Genomic DNA, 10266 nt, shown 5'->3' with positions numbered 1-10266 from the left:
TCTTCCTAACAGTTTTCTCATGGAACTTACTTATTTTCTTTTGTACTGTTCTTTATGTTTGTAGATAAATATTGTTTTATGTCTTTTATTATTCCGAATGCTATATCTATAGTAAATGCACCTGTTTCATTGATCTGTCTTGTAAAAAGCTGAATGTCAATGGCAGCTAAGATTTTCTAGATTTTCTATTCCAAAATTAGAACAAATATGAAAACAGGTTTTTGACTCCTTTCCTTGCTTAATAATCTTTGTTTCTCTTTTTTAGACTTAGGTCTTATTGACCAGTGTAAATAGTTAGTAATGCATAAAGGCTTTTTTACTAAATCATTTTTACTGCTTGACTTGTGTGATCTCATGTGTCCTGTCTTAACTGATCGAAAACTGCTGTAAAGGGTAACATGACCAGAGTCCACACAATACACTGTGCTACCACAGGGTGGGGAACCTGAACCAGTCACAATGTAGGTCTGCAGGATTGTGAAGAATACCAGTCAGTGCAGGATGCCCCTCACTTTTTCTTTCTTTTTTTTTTCATTAGAATTTATCAAAGACAAAAATATACATAAAAAAAGGAACATAAAATAAAACAACCTGTATGAACAAGAATAAACAAAAGTAAACAAACGGGTGTACCAACTAGTTAACATATACAGGATTACAGAGGTTTAAACAAATTCAGGTCGCCTTGAAAAAATATGTTTCCATTTATCCCAAATCCAATCAAATGTGTCGTATTGAAAGCTGTTAGAGAATGAAATTTTTTCTATTTAAACAACCCATACAGTCATTTGGTGATGGAATTTTAACACTTAGCCATTTCTTAGTGATAGTCTTTCAGGCAGACTCAAAATACAATATAACAGCTTGGTCACTTTATCCACATTTACTGAGTATAAATATCCAAACAATAGTTCATCCCAATTAAAGGGAAGTTGCATACTGAGAATAGTCTAACTCAGAATGGATCGAAACTCGGAAGGTGTTTATCAATGGACAAGATCAAAACAAGTGGAAGCGCTTTACTCCTTGGGCCCCACAGTTTCTCCAGCAGCTGGAGGAGTTAGAATAATGTTTATTTTGTGCAGGTGTAATAAAAAATCTACAAAGACTCTTCCAGCCTAAACATCTCCATATATTAGAGCTAGAGATTCTCCACTGAAAAGCACATTGCTGATACCAAGTGTCATTTGAGATGACCATATTTGTGTCTTTCCCATTTTTGTTTAATGTAGATTGTATTCAAATTCTTAAGCTTTTGTAGACCCTTGTACAGTCTAGAAATCACTTTGAGATCCACATGGTATGCCATAACCAGTGTTGGGTAAGTTACTTTAAAATAGTAACTTAGTTACATTACTAGTTACTTCTCTCAAAAGTAACTCAGTTACTTCAAGTTACTCGTTACTTTCAAAGTAACTAGTTACTAGGGAAAGTAACTTTGGTTTTACTCAGAATTCTCTTGTTAATGTGTTTCTTCCATAACTTTGCCAGTCTTCTAGCTTGCTTACTTGCCACAAGTGCACTGTGCCACCTACCAATAGAAAGGAAAAGATAATGTGCATATTTCCACGAGAGAAATCCCACGCCTGGACCGTCATTGACTGCTGCCATGATTCTAGCCTACGTCACAGCGTCATGTGCACCTTTTACATCCAACACAAAAACTGCAGTCGTGGTGCTTTCGATTGTACTCGGAAATTCTGCCTTCTGAATAGGAAGATGTAGGTAACACCAGACTGCAGGTGAGCTGCATACAGAGCTGGACTGGGACAGAAAATTACCATTATAGGAAAAATCATAAAGCCTTTGAATGAAAATAAACACTGTTGTGACAGTGATGTACACTGTTTTGATGGTATATATGCATCAATCTATCAATCGTTTGTTGTAAGATTCAGATAATTATTTTTTTAAAAGCTAGACATTTTAAATGAGAATAAGAAAGAAAAGTATTTCTTTGTGCCCCCCTCTCCCTGTTAATGCCCTACCTGGCCCCCTGGCAACACTTTGCTAGACCCGCCCCTGCACAGTTACCAGCTGTCAGTAGAAAAGGATCCTGGGGTTATTTGTCTCTCAGAAACAGTTCATAACTTCCCTTCAACTCATTCATGTCACCTAAAAGGTAAACCTGTTTCTCCATCACCTGTTCAGCTCTGATGATTCAGTAAGGACATCTCCTGGTTTCATCTTCATGTTTCCCTCTCACCACATATCCAAACCGACATCATGACCAGCAGCTTTACAGCTGTGGCTCCAGCAAACATCAGCTGATACTAGAAATTAATATTAAATAAATTCTAACAACAGCTGATCAAGCTTAAAAGTGCTGCTGTTGTTTAGCGCGACATCCGCTGGTTTCCTCTTTCGGCGCAAAGTGAGCGATAAACAAACAAGAGAGCCGATCAGCTGATCATTGATCAGTTTTCATGACTGAAGTAGAAACGGGAGAGGGAGGGGGAGAATGAGAGAAGAAGAGGCAGCTGTGCAGCATAAACACAGAATAACTCCAGCTTTGTGCCTTTTTCATTGTAGCTGAATTACGGGACAAACTGTTCCTTTTCACCTCAATAAGAAACGCGTAATATTTTCTCTGAATACCAGACAGGACGGTTGGCAACTCTAATAACTTATAAACAAAATAAAGTTCAACATCAGTAACATCATAGCACCACCCAGCTGTATAGAAACTCCGTCATGCTAGCTAGCACGCAGTACGGAAAACGTCAGAATAACAAAAATAAACTCCACCTAAACTTGGTTCATATTTGACCCAGAGAGACTGCAGGTCATAACTTCTTACCTGAAGTTCAGTTCACACTTGGACCGCGCCTCGGGTCTCTTTTCCTTCTGCGCCACCTTTCCTTCATCCACCTGCTGGCCTCCACCACTTGCTAATGTTACTGAATCTGTGGAAGCTCCGCGATAGCCACCACACGAAGTAACGAGTAACGAGCCTATCTAAATCCCAGTAACGACTAACGCGTTCCTGATTTTGGCATAATAACTAGTTACCGTGCTCGTTACCACAATAATAACGTAGTTACTGTAACGCGTTACTTAATAACACGTTAGTCCCAACACTGGCCATAACAAATATAATCAGAACAGGAAGAAATAAAAGATCTGTTCTCTTAAATATCACCAGTCAGTTTTTCAGGCAAGGACCGAAGCCACAAAACTGTAAATTATTTTAAAAGTGAGACACATTATTTAGCTCATTTGTATAGGCCCTTTAAATAATGTATAGCTTAACTCAGATGCAAATTTCAAAGCCTAATTAGAATGAGTAATTTTACAGGGGACAACTGGGACACAAACTAATTTCCTAATGACAAAGTTTGGAAATTATCATGATATTGTGGTTTCTACGGCATCTGCAGTGTTCAGGTGACTTCTGATTTCAGCAACAAATATACCAAATACTACTTACCAGGGTGAAATTGGATCATGGCCAGTCAAACTGCCTCAAATTTAGACCACAGACAGTACAGAAGATGGACGTAGCTTCCAGTTCGGAAAAATTAACCAAATGGGGGAGTGCTTTAAACTTGCTTTCCTTTTTTAGTGGCCATCAGTGGGTGATAGTTATGATTGGAAAAAGTCTTCTGGGGAACAAATTTTCTGACAGTCAGCTGTGTGAATTTTGGTCATTCTGTGTTTCACAAAGGATTATGCATGTAGTTTCAAAGCCTGAACCTCTCCTTTATTATCACATTGATTTCATAACACCAAGACAACATTGGCAAAAATGGTCAGGACTTTATAAACCAACCAATTGCCATGAGTAATCATTGCCTTTGTTACCTGGTGAAGTTCAGGCTCTGGCTGCAGGACTGGGGTTGGCATACACTCAACTTCAACATTAGTCTGAGTCTTTCGCTAGCTTTGTGGTACCGTGCTCTGTGTGAGCGTGTTTTAATTCAAACAGCACCAAATCACAACAACAGTCGCTTCAAGGTGCTTTATAATAATACAAGGAGAATTTCAACAACCCCCTATGTGCAAGCACTTTGGCAAAAGTGGGAAGGAGAAGCTCCCTTAATCTTATCAGACTGAAGGAGGGCCATCTGCTGCGATCTTTTGGGGTAAAGGGAGGAAGACAGCCAAAGATTAATAATAACTAATGATTAACACCCTAATGGGGTGATATGGTACTATAGGGTTATTAAGATAAGATGAGGCCTGATTATTTAAGACCTTGTATGTGAGGAGCAGGAGAACGTATCAGGAGCATAACGCAGTTGCTGTTTTTTTCCTTGGATCCAATTTTACATTTTAATATCGCGCTCTTGTCCTTTTGTGCAATAAAAGTATTGTTCATATCTTCAATCCTCAGAAGGTGTTGAGCACATCTTTTACCAGTGATTAATTCAATGGTAGCGCTGGGCAGGATGGCTGCTGTGTTTGCTTCGGATTACTCCTCACCCCTGAAAGCCCTGGGAACACCCCTGATCTTAATATTATTAATGGGTAGGGTGCACTGTTGAGAGGGTCACTCGAGGATATTCTTGGATCAATTCCTTAACCAGGCTTTGACTTGTGTGGACATGTGGTTGGGATCATTGTCTTGCTAAGGTACAGTGATTAATTCAATTTGTGCACTGGTGTCACATTCTTCTTCAAAATGGCTTCATTAGGTCTCCATGTTCACAGGGGTAGTTGTGATGTGTTCTTTCCATATTTTCTTACTCCTGCCATACCGAACAGATTTTAGTCATTTCGGTTCATTAAACAGAGTCAGAACTGTCCTTGAGGATTCATGGTAAAAACATGTTGAAGTATCTGTGTTGATATTTTGTTTCCTGACTTCTTCAGGCGCTCCTGTTGGTGAAACAGCTGACAAGCAGTACAGTAATTCTTTGGGATTTGAAGCTTTAGGACATATTAGAAAAGAAATGCTTTGAATCAATATTATTGATCTTCTCTTTAGAATTTAGTTTTTGAGGTATTGATGTGTGGCGACCTTTTGACCTATTGGTCCTCTAAGATCCTGTAAAGACACATTAAGAAAGGACACATGAGGTATTCGTCAGTTCTCCTTGGAATACAGTGGAAGGAAGCAGAAGACGCCATTCATTGAGCATGCCCATACATTTGTCTCATGATAGCAGCAGTTACAAGGACACTAGCAAAAGCAAAACTAGAGAAAAATCAGTCAGGAAGAATACTGACAGAGCAATGGTCTGTGGCCACCTCCAACAAAACCATTCCCTTTTGGGGGCGCGCGGGGTTATACTGTATTCAAATCTGTGCATCAGATATGCCGTCATTTCTTTTGATTCTCTTGCTCTTGAAAGGCACATTTGGCAATTCTTATGAATCTGCACCTAGCATAACATCTGCAGTTTTGTGTTACCACTTTTGAGTTGCCAAAACTCTAGTATACTGAGGTTATGCATGGTTATATATAACCATGTGATATAAACTTGTCAGCCTTTTTGGATATGTGACAATATAGGATGAAGTGAATAAGGGTCCAATCACACAGGCTTAGGCACAAGTCAGTGACCCCAATTTTTCCATAGCAACCCACTTGTCGCTGGGAAAAAATTGTGTATTCCAAAACTGGTTGGCTAACCCTTGTGACTGCTTTGGTTGGTTGTTGGTCACTGATGATGCTGTGATCTTAGTTTGGACCTGTCTACAAGCACTGTACAACTACTCTCGAAGCTGTAGTGAAACGGGGGACTGCAAAGTAAAAGTTGTATGTTTTGAAAAATAATAGCTGCATCACCCTTTCTCAAGTTTTTTTGTGGAGAACCATACAAACTCACCAGTTTTAGTGAGAGGTAGCAGCCTCCAGGAACCACTTCCAACGAGTTGGGGAATATACATTACGTGTATTACGTCTAATATGTCAGACAAATCTCAAGCACAACACTATGGCTTCTCTCCCTTATCAGACACTTTCACAAATCTTCTTCCTGCCAATACTTCAAATCAAACTCTGAAAGGATGTTTGGTTTCCAAATGCAATACTGGCATGCTTTGAAACATGCCACATTCAGCCATTCGCATGAGCACTTTCTGCTGTGCTTTTTTAAGTGCTCTCTTGCTAACGTTCACACACATTCATCAGAGAGCAACTTGGGGTTAGAATCTTGAACATGAATATATGGCATCGAACCACCAACCTTCTAATCAGTAGATGACCGGCTCTACCTGCTGAGTTACAGCCACCATTAGTTATACTCCCAATCATTCAGCACACTGGGTTTCCTTGTATGAAAGTTTTTAAGGAGAAAGACTGTACAAAGTACTGATTTTGAAAATTACTTTGTTCATAGTTCTCTGTACAGTTGCATATTACAGTAATAACACGTGTGTATGGAAAATTCCAGAGCACACCTGGACTTGCCTTGTGGCGTTTGGGAACTCCTTCATTCACCTGGTTAGTTCATTCATCTGTCTGCCTGGCAGCGGGTGAGGGAACAGTAGGGCATGCTGGGTTATGGGAACTGAGAGCAGATGACACAGTCACACATCTCAGAGCGGATACAGTCCTGCTCTGATGTCTCTGGCTGGAGCTGTTAGCGGAAGCTGCAGTGCCAGAACCAACTCTGGCCCAGGACACGGGAAGTGAGTAGATGGGTCCGCTGAGCTATGTTATCACTGGCACTCGGACTGGAGAGTGTGTGTTTGTTTATGCATGTGTGTGTGTGTCTGTCTGTAAAACTGACAGACTGACTGACTGTCGATCCCTCCGCTGTATGCATGATTTGTCCCATTCTTTACCCGGCAACACTGTGTAAGCAGCAGCTCTCAGAGGCAGAGGAGAATCACTGGCAGGAAGTGTCGCCTGGTGTGTATGAACAGGACAGAGAAGAAGAGTTTAACAGTCAGTGGTTTAAAACTAAATTTTGTGTCTGAAGTGCTGAAATACAACCCAGTGAAGCAAAAAGCAAAGCAATTATTAATTAGCCCTCGTAGCTAATTATAGAAAATCGCTAACTGATTACTTGCAAATGAATGGTTCATTTGAAGAGTTCTAGTCAGGATTTAGAGTGCATCATAGCTGTTACCCTATCAGTGCACCAATCAGCATAGCATTCTCCACGTCTTCTTCACACTTTGACCCTACAATCCAACTGACGTAGGCAGAATCGGGACGCATTGCTGATGGCCAACACCTGGAGAACCAGAAACTCAAAAAAAGATTCGGTTGCAGAACAAGCTGTTTAGCATTAGCAGAGATTTAGCAATTTTGACATGGACATAAATCTTCCTTACAAATGTGGGGCCATTTAAGAGGAAAAAGATTTATTGCCAAGAAGCGCTGTTACAACAAAGAATTTGTCAACCAAACACAAATGTCTTAGCTTTTTGCGCTAAATTTATTATACTACAGAAATAAGAAGATATTCTTGGCATTAAACAAACTGCACTGCAGTGGTTTGAATCATATCTGATAAATTTAACTTTGTGCATGCTAATGTGGGGTCTTCTTCACAAACAAAAGTTAGTTCCACAGGGTTCTGTACTGGGACCAATACTTTTTACTTTATAGATTCTTCCCTTTGGCAACATTAGAACAGACTCTATACATTTTCATTGCTATGCAGATGATACCCAGTTTTATTTATCCATGAAACCAGATGATAAAAAAATCAACTAGTTAATGTAGCCACGTTTTATATACATAAAGATCTGGATGACTTCTAATATTCTTATAGTTATGGCTGGATCAGGTGATCCTGATCTATCCCTTTGTTATACTGCAGTAGGATTAGAGTGCTGGGGATTTCCTATAATGCATAAAGTGTTTCTTGTTTAGATAGACAGACTTTTATTGTGCAGGAAACAGCGAACATAAGAGTGAAAATACTAATTTTTTTTCACTCCCTGTGTGTTTGCAAACCACTTCGTGTTGCAATGGTTCAATGAAAGTCCAGACTTTGGCGGGACTCTGAAGAGTGCTGTGGTTAAACAAATGTCCTCTGTAAAGATGATTTTTTAAAAAAAATTATACCCTGATATGTAAAACCTGAAAGTGCGTGTATGACAACATTTTCATGCAGCCAGCCATCCATGCATTTTATTATGCCATTTAGCCAGGACTCAGACACTTATAATCTATTCCAGTACAATGCTCACTTTCTCTCCAAGCCGGTAAACACCCACCACCTTTAAACTCCACAACCCCAGTTAAACAAACTTTATGTTCAAGGTTGAAGTTTCAAATGAATTTTAAAAAAGCACCTGAGAGTTTCTCACAGGGTTATTAATACCCTATGTTTATGGCTGAAAGGTATAGATCATTTTTCTTTTACTACTGGCATTGGTAGTGAGCTAAATGAAGCATATGTCCTGGTTAAGTGGTGGGAAAAGAAGCCACTGGAGCCAACCTAAGTCTTCTAAAGACAGTAATACAGGAAATGAAAATAGATATAAAAGAGGAAAGCAAAGAAATAAAAATGAAGTCAAACTAATAAATGGCTTGATCATAAATGTCTTACATGTTTCCACTTAGGTTTTTCTTAGAGAGAAAATTTGCACGTGTTGGCTTTCACTGAGGTGTCTCTGTGCTCCTCTTGGACGAGGATAATACGTTCACCTAGACACAGAGTGTGTGAGCTATTTTTAACAGCCACCATCACTGGGTCCCTTTTTTTACAGCACCTTTCTAAGCAAATAATTGCCTGTGCACGAGGAGAGCTAAAAATGGAAACCATTAGAACAGAATTAACATAAAAGCCAGTGGATGCTCCGGTTCATCGGACTTCTGTAGATTTAATGTTTTGAAGCACCTTCAACGAAAGAATTAGAACAACATTTACACTGGACCTACGTGCTCTGTAGATATGTGTTGTATTTAACAATGACCCAAGGTTTTGTTGATTTCTTGAGAATTTAACTTTTACTCTCAAATGTAACACATGCAGAGGAACTACTTTTAAACAGATGGGGACAAATTAATTTTAGAATATGCATTTTCTTTTTTGATATGGCAAATTACAGCAATGGCTAATTAGTGGTTTCTTTGTTGCTACATAGTGCAGGATGGGTAGTTCGGTTTCTTTGATTTCTGAAGAATTTGGTCTGGTTTTATTTGGGGAGGGTGTTAGCTGCAGAGACATATTGTATAGGAAACTGACGAGCACAGTGTCTTTCTAAATGCAATGTGCTGATTAATGCAGATTATTCCTTCAACTTACAGTAGCATAAACAGTTTTGTTTTGTGTGTTTTCATGTGTAAGTTGACCTATAAAGCTACACCCTTTTTGAGCAGGATGTGACCTTTCCCAGTGTTCAACTGCCCAAAAGTCCACAGCGTAGTAGAGAAAGGGTTACTCACTGAGCATCAAATTCAGGTTGTATGTATGAAAAAACAAACAAACTTGAATGCATAGGCTTAATGTACTTTGCACCCTGCAGCTGTTTTCAGTTCTAAATTACTTTTACCTGATGATGTGCACACAACTACTGCGGGGGTGTCAAACTCAATTTCACTAAGGACCACACTGGGAAATGAACCTAGACATGTTTAGATTAATGACATGCTGTAATTTAATCTAAAAATAAAAACATCCTGAATAATACAGTTACATATAATCCCCATAAGGGGCTCGATAGGAATTCAGCCCCTTAGTCAAAGAAAAAAAAAACCTTAATATTGTCCTTGTGCACGTTTCTTAAAGTTTCACTCAGTCAGTTTCATAAGACTGAATACAAAAAATGAATGGTTGTGTTGGGAGAACAATGAAGATATTTCGCCATTTACTTTACGTCTTGTATACAGTTATTTGGTGCACATAAAAATGTGCACATTTGCAGAAAGATAAACAGACATAAAAACCAGATGCCAAACTTAAACTGAATGATTCACCTGACATTTCCTCTTTACAGTTGCTTCATTTTGAGATTCAGCTTGTGCTTTTTCATGCAGCTGCATGGCACTTACTGACTCTGTTGCCCCAGTGGTGCATAATTGTATGAGACTGACTTATCAGATACATGGGCTTTTCTTTACACTTAAAATTGCCTGTGCAACCGGTCTGTTCTATGTTTTGTCTGAATGAATGAAGGGTAATGCTGTAGGTGATGTCAGATGCCAGAGAACTGGTGGAAAGAAAGCGAATGGTAGCTTAGAATTTAACAAATGTTTTTTCAAGCTTCAATTATATCAAATTGACAAATAACTAACCACATCTGCTTAATTCTCAGACAATCCACAAAGCGGTGCGGCTTCGTAGCTTACCAAAGTCGTACTAAAACATTTTTTGACAGATTTTTGCGCGCCGTGTACCGCATAAAAACGGTTCGAGG

Source organism: Rhamphochromis longiceps, linkage group LG1, assembly GCF_057381845.1.
Source record: "Rhamphochromis longiceps isolate RC_006_pf linkage group LG1, R_longiceps_female_GT1.1, whole genome shotgun sequence".
NCBI lineage: Eukaryota > Metazoa > Chordata > Actinopteri > Cichliformes > Cichlidae > Rhamphochromis > Rhamphochromis longiceps.
The sequence above is the reverse complement of the archived record's forward strand: the minus strand, read 5'-3'. Positions refer to the sequence as shown.